Source organism: Aythya ferina (genome assembly GCF_964211825.1).
Source record: "Aythya ferina genome assembly, chromosome: 3".
Taxonomy (NCBI): domain Eukaryota; kingdom Metazoa; phylum Chordata; class Aves; order Anseriformes; family Anatidae; genus Aythya; species Aythya ferina.
Window position 1 is genome coordinate 65280772 of NC_140298.1, and position 14951 is coordinate 65295722.

Here is a 14951-nt window from a genome sequence, read left to right on the forward strand (position 1 = left end):
AAGCACTCCACCAAGTATTTCAAGCACACACAGTCCTGAGAGAAGGAAGTTTGTGCATTACCACCCTTCTAGACATGAGAGCAGCAGTGAGCACACTCACCAGGAATGTCAAAAACCTAGCATCCGCTCTATCCAGTTTTGGTTATTTGGTAATTTGTACATCCTGCATGCAAGAAAAGCAGCATGTTTCTTGCCAAAGATATTTTAATATGACATGATGTAATTAAATATTCATTGGCTCAAGCACGTGAGAAGAGCTCTAACATCCATAGTCACGTTATTCAGCTGGGGAATCCTGAATGTCCATTTGCAGCTGCAGCAAATGAATGCAGTCACCCTTTAACTATATCAGCTCTATCTAAGAATCAGATGTGGGTTTGTCAGGATGCAGAGTTTCCAGAGGAGAGGTTGCTTCTGCAGGTGTTCACAGGGCAGGGACATTGTTAACCTCTGTCTGCTTGAGACTGCACTACAAGGGCATCCTGTACCATTACAGCCACTTTCAGCATGGTGGTACACAGTCAGGGTTATTAATCAGCATGCCGTATTCTGAGCAATTTACTTTGTTTTCTTGGAAGAATAAACATGGGAAGCAAGATACTTAGCTCATTCATTGATTTTACCAATAATACTGTGATTTCAGAGACCAGCCCTGACAAAAACTGTCCCTTTCCTGAGGAGCAATAGAGAAATGGGTTTGTAGAAATGCTGCTGGACACCCAGAGACTGGGACAATAGCAAGACAAGGGGCAGTGAGTCCTCTGATGGGAGTTTAAGTACTTCTGGTCAAACAACTTGAGAGCTACATTTAGGCCACATTCCCATGGGCACTCCGGAGGAGGTGAATAATAGATGCTATCAAGTAACTGGGAAACCTTTCAAACCCATCTGCTTTCTACTGTTTCTTCTATGTGGCCAGATGGGAATTTTAAAATTACATAGAACAGAAACTGTCAAAAATAACTCTCAATTGGTGTATTCCAGGAGGAACTGCTATGATAAAAAGGATTACTTTACTCTATTGTAAGATTGGATACAATAGAGATAGACTGCCCTTAACAATATCTCTGGTGGGTACTAATGTGGATATAACTAGTAACAGCTGGATGAAAACTTCTGAAATGCAAGGGTATGGTGTAAGCAACTAAAAGAAGACATAGTAATGGAAAAATAAATCCAGTAAGAACTAACACAATGAGGCAGAAAACAAATAGGTCTGTTGGCTCCAGCTTTATTGATCAGAATAATCTTTATAAGTATTAAATCAAAAGTATAAGTGCAATTCCTCTGAATATCAAATATTAAACATGCATACAGTGTTCTAAGGGTGACAAGCATAGGAACAGAAAAGTGAAAAGGTGCAAATGAAATATAGGAAAATAGCAGTAATGGATCAATCAGTATTAACAGCAAAACTTCCTCATACTAAAATGATGCAGCAGTTTAGTCATGGAAAGATGTTAAATCTAAAGACTTATTATATGTATCAGGTATTAAAGGGAGCAATCTCTGTAAAAAAAAAAAAAAAAAAGATATATATATTTAAAAAGCAAAGTACTTTAGCCTATAGAGTTATCAGTAATATTTGATTTTATTATCTACTGTATTGCCACAGCAGTCACTAGGTGACAGGTTAACACAATAAAAATGCAGTAACAATTTTCAATGTTTTTTTCTCCATAAATCATTGATATATTTTCAGCATATCTAATATTTACATCACTTAGGCCACATACAGTAGAGTCTGTGTAGATGCCCGACATTATAATCCAAGGTAGCTACGATTATTTTCACTTGATGAAAGCATTTTGTGTTACCACACATATTTCCGTATCTTGTTAACAGGACAGAATAGGTGTGTGCGCACGCATTTATTTCTTAGTTGTCCCATAAACTTGTTCATAAACAAAGAAGGGTGCTATTTTCCTTCTATGAATCTATGGGAAGCAAGTCTTTCAACTGATTTACTCCTGTGCCCAACAGAAGCAGGACAAGATTTTAGAGGTTTTGGTTACCTCATCTTAAGGCCACACTCACAGTAGAAAACTCAGTCCTTGGTGATACTGGAGTCATGAAAAGTCAGGAAAGGTTTTGCATCTACAAAGTATAGGAGAACTGGCTTTTTTGTTCATGTACAGAAGATCTCAATGAGACTGCAATAAATCTCTTACCTCACTGCATGAAAGTATGACTAGCAAGGATGCAAGTAGCTAGCACAGCTTCTCTGCCATTATACAGCACACAGGTTAGCAAGACAGCCAACAAGGCTATTTCTAATCCACCAGGTCACAATCAGTCTTCTACTGTGCTCAAATGAATCTATAAAAAAATAATAATAATAATAATAATCTACTGAACCTAGAGCTGAAGCCTGTTATGCATTGTGCACCAGGCACCTAGCAGTGATGAGAGCTCCCATCCTGACCCGGTAATGCACAGCTCACAAAGCATCTCAGCTCCCAGTTGTCCTACCCATCAAGCTTGTGCTGAGCAAACCTTCCAAAGTTCATTCTCCAGTGAACTCAAAAACCTGTTTTGTCAGGTCACGAAAGAGAGGTGGCTTCTCTGACAGATTTAATGGAAAACCAGAGCAAATGGCTTTTACACTCTTCATACCAACTGTCAGAAATGACCAGAAACTCACCTTTTAGCATTAAAAAAAAAAAAAAAAAAAAAAAAAAAAAGGCAGAAATGCAAGTCATTTGCCATTATCCTTTATCAATTCAAAACTCACTAAAGAAAGCTGTTGGAAGAATGATCTATTAGAGTTGGTTAAACATCGTCTGCAACACAGTAGTTTTTCTCTCATACCACAGGAATCTAGTTCAGGTACCACGCAGGTCAGCTATGATACCCTCACAAAGGGCTCTTCACAGGGGCTATCTAAACAACTGCTGCTAGCTCTCATTAACTTCAGCATTAAGTTCATCAAAAATCATGTGCCACTTCTTTGTAAACAATTAGTATTCAACATGACACACTTTTTCTATCTCTACATTTCTGGGGTTGAAAGTCAGATCTTTTGAAACAGAATTGATTAGTGTTCCCACATGGTACTTGACAAACATCAGAGAAGTATATCACACCAACACCACATATAATCAGACAACACTGCCAGTTACCTGAAGGTTTACCACTCAACACTGTGTAAAATTACTGTAAAAGTAAAATTACTGGTAAGTAACATTTACTGTCTCTAACACCAAAATCAAGTAGAAAACCATCATGAGCCAGGAGCTACTGCTTTGCAAGGAGGTCAGGTGCTAATAATATGGACTAGGAACCTATCTCCTGTTTGGGATCAAACTCTCATTGATGGTCTATCAGCACACCTAGGTTCTATTTATGTGTTCTGCTTGGGAAGGAAGAAACTCAGTCTGGGGATGTCCTCAAAAACTGCAGACATCTGGACAAGTCATGAGAACTACTGGAGGTCAAGAGAACTTCTTTAGGCCTGTCAGTATTGACTGACTGGTCTGAGTTTGTTGGTTTGTTTTTAAAGATCATTAAGAGTAATTACCCGTGAATCAGCTTAACACCTGGGATGGGAGAGAGACTGCTTTATTAGAACCATCATAAGAGAGAAGATGATGGAAACTTTTCTGACAATGGTGCACCAAGCTGCATGGTTCAGCCAACACACTGGAGGGAAGGGATGCCATCCAGAGCATCCATCTTGATGCCATCAAGACCTTAACAGTTTTGAGAGGTGGGCCTGGGCAAACCTTACAAAGTTTAACAAGGCCAAGTGCAAGGTCCTACACCTGGGTCAGGGCAATATCAAGCACAAATACAGAATGGATTGAGAGCAGCCCTGAGAAGTACTTGGTGGTGTTTATTGATGAAAAACTCAACATGAGCTGTCAATCTGCTCTTGCAACCCAGAAAAACAACCATATCCTGGGCTACATTAAAAGCAGCATGACCAGCAGGGTGAGGGAGATTATTCTCCCCCTCTGCTCTGCTCTCATAAGACACCACCTGGAGAACTGTGTTCAGCTCAGAGGTTCCCAGCATAAAAAAGGAATGGACCTGCTGGAGCAAGTCCAGAGAAGGGCCATGAGAATGATCAGAGGGCTGGAGCACCTCTCCTATGAAGACAGGCTGAGGGAGTTGGGTTTGTTCAGCCTGGAGAAGAGAAGGCTCTGGGGAGACCTCACTGTGGCCTGACAGTGCCTAAAAGGGGCCTCCAGGAAAACTGGGGAGGGACTTTGTGTCAGGGAGGGTAAGGATAGCATAAGGAGTAACAGCTTTAAACTAAAAGAGAGGAGATTTAGGTTAGGAGGAAATTCTTCACTCAGAGGTTGGTGGGGCACTGGCACAGGTTGCCCAGAGAAGCTGTGGATGCCCCATCCCTGGAGGTGTTCAAGGCCAGGCCGGATGGGGCTCTGAGCAACCTGGTCTGGTGGGAGGTAGGGTAGGCAGGGGGGTGGAATTAGAGGATCTTTAAGGTATCTTCCAACCCAAACAATTCTCTGACTAATATTTAAATTGGAATTATGATCATGAACACAGTTCTTTAACTGGGATTTTCCCCTTTTCATATCTGAGATATTAGGCCGTTATTTTTATACTCCAGAAGCACAAATCTGTATTTAATGATATTTGGCAGTTTTTCAGTGCAGCACTTTACTTCATAGTGCTTTGGAAACATTAACCACATTTTCAAGGTACAGAATAACAGCTGAATAAATTGATTGACATATTTATAGAGTCATGGGCAGTTGAGAAGAGGGGAAAATAGGCACATAGCTGCAGTTCTTTCTTTTGCGGTGAAACAGAACTCTCACCTTCATAAAACTTCAGCAAGCAGCATAAACAAAACCAAAACCTTTAGATGCAACAACAAGAATAGCATAAAGCACAAGAATACAGATCCCTTTACTATGTAGATAGTACTGGAACAGGAGTTGCTTACTTTTTTTTTTTTTTAAATGATCTATGCTATAGGAGATAACATACCCCCAGCAAAATGTGGACAATACCAAATCAGAGGAGGAAGTTGATATGAATTATGGCTGAGTTGCTGTTCAGAGTCTAGATGGGCTGGAGAAACGGGATGATGGGAACCTCATAAAATTCAACAAAGGGACGTGCAGAGTAGGCCAGAACAAACCCTTGCACTGGTACAGGCTGATGACCACTGATGAGACACTGTCTTTGTAGAAATAATCCTGTGGATCCTGACAGACAATAAGCTGAATGTGAGCCATCAATACAGTCTTGTGTGGAAGGAGACCAATCATATCTTGCCCACTGTTTGGAAGAGCACTACCAGCAGGTCAAGGGATGTGATGTTTGCCTTCAGCACTTGTGATACTGCATCCAGAGTCCTGCTGTATCCCTCTTCTACTCTGAAGTTTTGGGACTCAGAATTCAGGAGAGACCTTGCTAACCCAGAGTGAATTCAGCCCAGGTCATGGGCTGGAGCATTTGTCCTGTGAAGAGAGGTTGGCAGAGCTCAGCTTGTTCAGCCTGCAGAAGAGACAGCAAAATTTCACTGCTGCCTACAGTCACCTAAAGGCAGGGGGTACCAAAGACTGAGCCAGACTATTCTCTGAGTGAAGAGTGACAGGATCAAAGGCAGTGGGCATGCAGCAATAAGATAAACTCAGAACCTGCGTACAAATTTCGTTTGTTTACCATAATGGTTGTCAAAGCCTGGCACTGCCCCTTAGAGGCTGTCAAGCCTCCATCCCTCGAGGTGCTCAGATCTCAGCTGAGCACAGCCCTGAGCAACCTGCTCTGCTTGGTCCTTCCCTGAGCAGAGCGTTGGACTGTATAACTTCTGGAGAGTCTTTCTAACCAGCATGGCCTCTGCATCTGTTAGTAACCTGACGATCTTCACAGCATCCTTTTAAGGCACAGGTATATATTAGTATGTCAAACCAGAGAGGCTGAGGGAGACCACATGGAACATGATGGTGATATATTTGGTATCAACACTGCTTAACGGTTGTTCTGAAATAGTCACAAGCATGCAATTAATTAAACATGCAATTATAATGGTAGCAACTGCCAAGGAGTTTGAGTCTCCTACTAAAAATTTTGTGTGAGCTTTAATCATGTCTCCAAGAGGGGAAAAAATTAAGACTAAAAATAAAAATAAAATAAAATAAAAAAAAGACACAAAACAAGGTAACAGAAGATGCACCCCAACTCAAATGACTGAAAAGTTTCAAATATTTTCTACCCAGTGGTAATGCTGTCATATTCTTCTAGATAAGATTCATGATGCCATTGTAATTAGCCCTTAAGCATAACCTATTGATTTCAACAATTTTCGATTACAGCCACTTATGAAACTTCTCAAGTTAGATACAATTTTGTTACATTATTTTCTAACAAGTCCATACTTCATAACCACCAAGGTGTGTACAACAACACAAAGAACTCCACTGGAAGGCTTACCTATTCATCACATGCTTGGAACATAAATTACTGTTTATAAGCTCTCCTTGCCTGGCAAAAAGAGAGTACAAAAGGTGAAATTACAAGTAATATAAAACCATTGGCTAGAAGTTATAATATTGTACAAAACGTGGATTTTGAGGAGTTTATTATTTCACTCTTGTATTTTTCACCACTGTGAAGCACAACTATTTAGCTGATGCTTTAGAAGTGCCAGAAGAGTTTTCAAAGATATATTGTCTGTGCATAACAATAAATCATGCCCACAGAGAAACCAACACACTTCATAAAAAAAAAGGTTTATTTTCCTTTGAAATGATGATATTGCTAACACATTCCAACTTGTTGCAAAAACCTTTTACTAACTCTCCTCTTCAGAGGAACATATTCTAATGTATTCCAAAAGCAAAAGCTTTTGGAGAAATATATGTATGTGTATATATATATATATATATATATATTCATATTTCCTAAACAGATTTTTTGATTTTTTAAGCAGGTTGTTAGGGGGAGATTTGTGTGGCTGTCTTACCACACTGAATGCATTTAATTCTGAAATGAACAACTATGGGAGTCAGATACCTTCTGCAATTCATCAGCTATGAAGTAAGTCAGTAGAGAGCAGAGATAGCAGTGCATGTCCTTGACCAACCTTCATCCACACTTGCTGTGGCACTGAGTAGACCTTTGCACATGAGATATCACTCCTACATATGTGTGGTGGAGCAACTGATTCCTGTCACTACAGAGAGCTGTGTCTTGTTGCTCTTGGCTGAGAGGAAGGAAGCCCAAGGCCTGGAGGGGGCCATATCAGAGCAGGAAAGTAGTCACTGGACAGGAAGATACTGGAAAGAGCATGGAAAGACTTAACTCCCTCTCTCCACTCCAAGAAAAAACAATATTACAAACAAAATAGAAACTGGCAACCCAAGCTCAAAACATGGACTGGGAAAAAGACATTTCCCACATCCAAACCAAATAATAATTTCATGTAATTGATTCATTCTTTCAGAAAGAAAAATAAATAAAGCTCATCCTTCCTTCTCACCAAAACTCCCTCAAATCCACGTGAAAGGAGAATATACATTATGTCCTCTCAAAGGCAGGGAGAGGAGAAGAAAGCAGAGCCCACATCCAACAGGAGCAGTCAATGGCCCTCAGCTATACCTACATCCTCAGATGGCTTTCCAGGGGATGTTAATGAACAAGTGCATCAACAGCTACCGTAATGGTAGCTACTGGTGGTGGCAATGCACTGATCTAACTCTTTAAGAAGTTTCAGAACTTGTTACTAAATCTTTACTTTAAAAACAATTAGTAAAGTATATTTTTCTAAAAAGATAGTACAAGAATTAGGATTGTTTACCATAAAGAGTATTTATCCAAACATCAACAAGAATTAATCAATTTCATTCTGATATCCTGGTGATATTTATTTTCATTTGAAAATATAGTGGGAATGTTTAGTTTGCTTTTTATTTGCCTCATACTACAAGAAAATGTTTACCTGGAAGTTGTGCATGACAGCTATGACTGATGAGGTTTGGGGTACGAACACACTATTAGCTCTCTATCTGAATGTCATTTCTTCTTGTGGGTACCACAGCTAAGCTGCAGGCTTCCTGGATAATGCAGAGATATTCATTCTAATAGTGCTGCGAACTGGGAGCACTGATGATTTTGCTGGAGGAAACACCAACACTGAACACAGCCATCTTCCTCTCAGACAGCAATATTCTCCAGAACCTTCCTGTTATGTCTTCTGCTGTGCCCCAAACACCGGTTACTGAAGCTTTGACAAATCAAATCAGTGAATGTTATACAACAGTCTGCTAATAGACAGGATTAATCATTTCCTCCTGTAGCTTGTTCCAGATATATCTCAGAGGTAGCAGTCTCCCACTGCAGACATTTAATTAGGTCAGTTTGGGGCTGATTCTCTTATGAGTAGCATTGAGAAAGGCAGGCATACATGACCCTCAGCAAGCTGTGCTCAAAGCCCAGGTTTTGAGAAATGGCTTCCGTGTGGTCAGCCCAGCTGCACTCAGTTTTCTGCCAGACAGACTGACTCTGACCTGGATTAATCATTGTGCATATGCTTTTGGCCATATACAGCAAGTGTGAACAAGCTAGCAGCTGTCTTTTGATTCTCTTTTATAGGTGGTATTAGACCTTGCAGGATGATGCATTGCTTTCAAAATTTTTTTTTAAAACCTTTTGTTCCTACATACACATGCAAAGCTTGTAAATGCCATTCATTTCAGATATACATTCACGATAGCGATTTTAACCCCCTGAGTTTATCTCCAGCTTCTAAATTAAACCATAAAAACTCCTCCCATGCTGAACTTAATCATTCTCCACTCCAAAATGCTTACGTGCATACATATATGCACACTCACAATGTTGAGAAACTGTATTTTCAAGAGATGCTGTTGCAAAGCTAATTCAGCCAACATCATCTGAAATGATACTGGCATCTAGGGATAATAAAAATTTGCTTAACACCACTAAAGCTGAAGCTATGTCAGTTGGTGTCAAATAATATTGACACCTTCTTCCATATGGAAAAAATTCAGGTTTATTTCTACTGATATACAAGGGTTAGACTTCTCTTTTATCTGCACAGTGAGAATCTTACCCTGAATGGTATCTCAAGTGTGTTTGGTTCGTTTGTATTTCAATATATTTAGTATAACCTTTCAGACAGTGATTCAGCAAGGCAATGTAACTTTCCAGATTTATTTGATCTGTATCTTTGAAGCAAATAGTTAAGCTGCCTGTCTCAGAAGAAAAATAAAACACTTGAACTCTTGCCTTGGTCCTAATTTAGAGTTCTGTTTGCATGTTTGTTTTAGCATCTTCTGGGAACATTCTGTCTCCTCAAGAGCTATTCCACCAGCATAGAAACACAATTTGATTGCTTTTTTATTTCTGAGGCTTTGTCAACTTAATTTTCCTCTCAAATATGCAAAATGCAAGGATATAAATTATGCTTGGCATTATAAATGCATATGGCCAGAAATAAAAAATGTCAGCAACTGTTATGCTGCCACTATATGTGAACAGAGTATTTGGCCACTAAATGGCATGTCAGCTTGACGTTTTTTAGAAAACTTGAAAGTCCACTTTTCACCTCCCTAATAATTTTCTCCAAATGACCTAATATCTGTGAGACATAATAACTAAGTGCAAACTCACATTTTTTGAACTTCTTGCATTTATATACGTCAGTGTTAATCATGCCTCATTGAAGTTAATGTTATTCGACCTTCTCAAATTAGTGCTACAGGAAGGCAAAGGGGGCAGTTCTTTGGGTTTTGACAGTCTGACCAATATGTAGAGAGTCAACTTTTAAATTCTTCACTTGCGTTATAGTCATATCAGAGTACTTTATAGCATGCAAGAAGTTTGTCTTTATTGACATTATGGACACAGCAAACATCTGTCAGGACTGAGCCAGAGAAGCATTGTCCTGCATAGCAGAACATATTTTTCTCACTGCAGAACCACATAAAACCTCACTATAGGGAGAACCACTTGCACAAACACATGGGAGAAAATAATTTGTTACCTAAGGCTTAAACTTCAAACAAGAAGCTGCTTGTGACAATCAAGCTGGGATGGATGTGCAGGAGGGTTGACTGAAAAAGGAGAAAAGCCACAAAATAAATACATTCTGGACCACAGTACCACGTTTGCATTAGATGTTCTTGGATGTCATCCTCAGGGTAATCTCAGTGATAGTCTGTCAATATGAGATCCTTGCCTTCCAGCTATGCCACCCTCAGAGGCTGATCTATACCAGCCCAGCACACCGATGTTACATTTACGCTACCACACCAGAGCTTGTATAGTTTTAATCACTTATTTTCTCATTGTTGAGCAACACTTACTGGTCTCTTGAACTTAATGCTAATTCTGGAGTAATAAAGTTAAAGGCAGTTAAGCCATCTCTATTATGCTGTAAGAACCAGCTTAAGCAAGCTCAGCACACAACGTCTTGCTTTCAGCTACCTAATAAAGAATACCCATGTGCTAGATGATGGTAAATCAGGATGTGATAGAAAGTTGGAGTATTTCACAGACAACAAACTTCTTTCGCAATAAAGCACAGCTGGCTCTCACCCAGTGATACTCCAGCTCATGCCAAGTTCCACAAAAATCACAAACCTGATCAAGTATCACATACCAAGAATCAAGTGACAGATTTCCATGGAGTAGACAGCAGCAACAATACATGCCCATGGAAAAAGCCATCCAAAGTAGCAGCTTCTCGTGTGAGTGGTGGGGGAGGAGAAGAAGAGGAGTTCTGCAATGTAAACAGCTTTTGCAAATACATCAATATTTAAAAGTAGTAAAAATATGTAAAATAGAAGGACCAGGACTTGGTCACCCCAGAATACAATGTACTTTATGACTGTATGAAAGACTACAACATTATTTAGTCAGTACAGTTGTGTTAAGATTTTTAGAAATGTAAACATCCTTGATGCAGGAGAAATTCTGTGGTCAGAAGTCTGTTGACATAATGAAATTGCAAGGGATTTAGACTTAACAAATGAGTTTAAAGTTGACCTACCACCAAATAAGCTTGTCTTCCCTCTTGTCTTATTAGATAAAATAACCTGGGTGAAAGATCCATACTTGTTCACATATTTACTCTCTTGGTGGAAATAAGCCAGTCACACTTCTCTTACCTTTGTAGGTCTGAGCACTGTAACATCTGACAGAACCAGCTGTTCTCCATTCCTCTCTTCTCACAGGTTTTTCCTGGCAGAACACCTAATTAAGTTTTGCTTCGATGCAGTTTATGTGGTATTGAGTAAACAACCCCATGTATTTACTAAAGTGAAAGAAAAATCCCTTTGTCTGGTTGGATCGTACTACTCAAATCACAGCTTGGAGCCATCACTATACCCCATGTAAAATTGCAGAAAAATAAACATCCAAGGCCTGATGGACGATAGAAAACACTAACAAGTATATAAATTTAGCCAAGATAAAGGAATATATTGGAAAACGGATAAGAAAAATAGATTCTTAGTGGCCATGAGCATTCACTAAAGAAAAAGTTGGACTACATCATAATCAAAATAATTTTAAAAATCAATTGTGATTTCTGGGACAGTAAGTCCAGTGTCTCTCTCATTAAACCAGTAGCTTGAATGTCTGTGAAAAAAAGCAGAAAAGATCTAAAGCAGATAACAGAGCATGCTGTAACTGAAATCTGCCAGTTTATTGCTAATATAGTGGAGAAAGCATTTTCTAGAGCCAGTGGAACCAACTCCTCTAAAGATCTGTCATTCTTCCTCAAGAAGAAAAGAAGAAAGATTAAGTGGAGGAAAAAAAAAATAATAACACTCCTGGAAATGCAGTGGTATATTTGTCATAAAATCTGAGGTCTGTGCTTTTCCCTTTTGGAGTCAGATATAATTAAATTTTTTCTGGAATGCAGTGAAACAACATAAAGAAAAATAAAAAGCAGGTAATGGTAAAAACAGGAAAATAGCAACAGTTGAAAAATTCTAGCTAGTGCCTTATTTAAATAATAATAATAATAAAAATCTGAATATAACCAAAGAAAAAATGTGTAAGACAGGGGTGACCAAGCTTCAGGCAAGCGATACAGAACCAGTTGATGTTAAGTGTACATTTGAACTAATGAAAACCAATTTCAAGCCACTTACTCAGGGAGCTGTACCGTTTAACCTACAATGACATTTCTCCTAATTTAAGCACAAGAGTTCTATAACAAAGCTCAGAAAGGATGCAACAAAATGTAATGAAAAAAATGTTGTGTTTTAAATACAACTGAACTAAAATGAAAAATAATTCTTCATGTCTGTTTGTATATAAGAGCATTTGTTCCTGCCAGTAAGTGTTTTCCTGGTTTCTTAACTGGATTCTAATTTTAGAGTTGGATAATATCATTTCTGTACATTTTGTTTCCACACTATGCAAATGCTATTAGTTTGGACAACAAAAAGAGACTTTTGTTGTCACCACCTTCCTAGAGAAAGGCCTAAGTAGAATATAAAGTCTCATTTCAGTGAAACAACCCATTTTTTACCTTATTCAGCTCTACTGAACAAATACACACCCTTCCAGATTATATGAGCTTCCTCAAAAGTTCAGATGAATCAAAGGATAATTCAATTCAGTTCAGTTATACCAAATGCAGTAGATTATACTAAATGCATTCAACTAAATATGTTCAACCTAAAACCTTGACAGCTCTGATTACCCACCTTAGTTCTCTGTTCTTGTCTTCACATATTCCTTTAGCCTCAGCTTAATTGCTAACAGGTTTTTTTAATTGGATGTCCCTCATTTCTCTTGCAGCTTCTTGCAGTGCTCTCAAAGCCATATACCACTCAGCTTCCAAACAGGTGTCAACAAACTTGAGAGCTAACTTGAATCATAGAATCATAGAATCATTAAGGTTGGAAAAGACCTTCGAGGTCATCTGGTCATCACCCTACTACCAATGTCATCCACTAAGCTATGTCCCTAAGTGCCAGGTCCAACCTTTCCTTGAACACCCCCAGGGACGGTGACTCCACCTGCATGTGAAGCAGTCAGTCCTTCACCAAACTGGGTTTATTTCTGAAACTGGCTGTACAACAAACAGGAATAGCATTCCAGAAGATAGTTTGTAAAAGCCCATTTTGGTGGTGCATTGGTCTTAGTGTTTAGCATTGTGACTGGATTTTTAGTATCCGCGTCTAATTAGAGAGTCCTCAAGCCAGGTATCTTACAACCATCATTCAGCTTGGGTGCGGGTAGAGGAACTGATCCTGTGACATTTTAGGCCTTCTCTGGAAATACAGGACACTATACATAAGCACCGGTGTTGCTTAGCCGAGACTTGACATGGCTTTTACATCTCTCTAACCACAGAGCTCTTCTCTAGCAGGTTTTTCACTTCTTAAATGCATACCAAACCTTCCTTTTTTTTTCCTCCCTTCCAGATAAAGAGATCTAGCTACAGTTCATGGCATCATGTATTGGTAGAAATATATATATATATATATAAATATCAAAATAAATAACATCTGTTACAAATTGATTGCTACATACAGACAGTATCGGATGCCATGCCTAAAGAGCAAGAAAGACAATTTTTGAGCAGTTTATGTTGCTTTCTCCCATTCTCGTTTGGGCCTCTTGTTCTCACTGCCTCTCCACTGTTGGCACTAAAGTAATACAGCTCTGCAGTAAGCCACATCAACTGACAAAAGCCACATCAGGCAAGTGTTCTACCTTGGGCTACATCTACTTTGTTAACTGCCAAGATGAGGGCAGGCTCAGGTAATAGGCAGTATGGAGTGCAGATGTCAAGGTAATTGGCAATTATTTTTAAAGAAAGAGAAAAAAAGTGTTATTAAAGAAAGAAATTGTCTTTCTCTCAACCCATAAAACAGAAAGCACATCAGAGTGAGGATCTTGACAACATCATGGAGCACTCTGTCATTTGGATACTTATACAGTGTAACTGATAGGATATTTTTGAAATTGTCAAACAGAATTTTTGCAAAAGCACAAATTTTTGTTGAGTCTGGCATGAGTTTTCAGGGTTAAGTGTCTACTGGAATGTAGATTACACTTAATAACCTCTTATTTGCATTAATCCCTTGAGAAAAATACATAAATAAATAAATAATGATAAAAACAGATCCAGGATAGAGATAATTCAAGTGGATTGATCCAAGTTAAAGTCACTTCTGTATTCCTATAATTCCTATAATGGTTCCTGACAAAGTTTATAATCAGCTCATCATTAACTTACATTCTTAAAAATAGTTCCCATTGCACAGAGCTGCCATTAACTGCACATGACGAGGAAGGTAAGCCCTACAAGAAATCTCTGATCTCAGCGAAACTGCTCCCTAAACTCTTGGTTAGGCCCTTCATGGAGAAACCCAAAGTAATCAAAGTTTTCCAGACTTGTAATTTTCCTAGTCACTGAGCACATGCTTCTCAAGAACAAAAAAGATCTATTTGCAGCTTGTCATTTGTGAATTCACAAATTCGCATGTGCGGTGTTAATTAATTCAGTGCTATAGTGGGATTATTATAAATACAGCACTCTCAAGAGATTTACTAGGATTCCAGGCAGGTCTATATATACACTCAAGAAATGATAAAAGAGAGCATTTTTTTTTTTTGGGGGGGGGGGGGGGGAGGGGGAGGGTGAACTGCAGTTGATTCTGACAGGAGAGGTTTCAGTATGCCTTTTTCCTCTCTGCTCCTCCTGCCAACTTTCCAAGCAACTTGGAAATATATATTTAGGAAGTATAGCCAATGCCAGAGTCCAAAATTGTAGCACCTGTCATAAGATTAAAAATGTTAAAAACAGCAGCAATAACAAAAACATCCTTTTTGTTGCTACTGTAGGTACTTTTGTTATATTCAGCTTTCGAAGTTTCCAGAGATTTGATTATGGTTGGGGGGTGCTTCTGCAGCACAGAGAAATTGAAAGATCTTTTGTTTAAAAAAATATGATAATAATCATCATAATCTATATAGATAGATAG

At 38.8% G+C, this 14951-nt stretch overlaps 1 long non-coding RNA gene across 6 annotated transcripts; it reads right to left on the minus strand.

Annotated features, from left to right (window-relative positions):
- Nucleotides 1-1687: 1687 nt before the first annotated feature.
- LOC311434513 lies at nt 1688-12651 on the minus strand. 6 transcript variants are annotated; one of them, XR_014691555.1, is made up of 6 exons: nt 12515-12651; nt 11112-11184; nt 10604-10723; nt 9986-10055; nt 6412-6462; nt 1688-2319 (listed from the first exon to the last, which is right to left on the minus strand). It is a non-coding gene; the product is annotated as an uncharacterized lncRNA (long non-coding RNA). The 6 variants fall into 6 exon arrangements; XR_014691556.1 differs by lacking the exon at nt 1688-2319 and adding an exon at nt 4477-5438; XR_014691557.1 differs by lacking the exon at nt 1688-2319 and adding an exon at nt 4477-5438 and having other exon boundaries at nt 12485-12649.
- Nucleotides 12652-14951: the final 2300 nt, after the last annotated feature.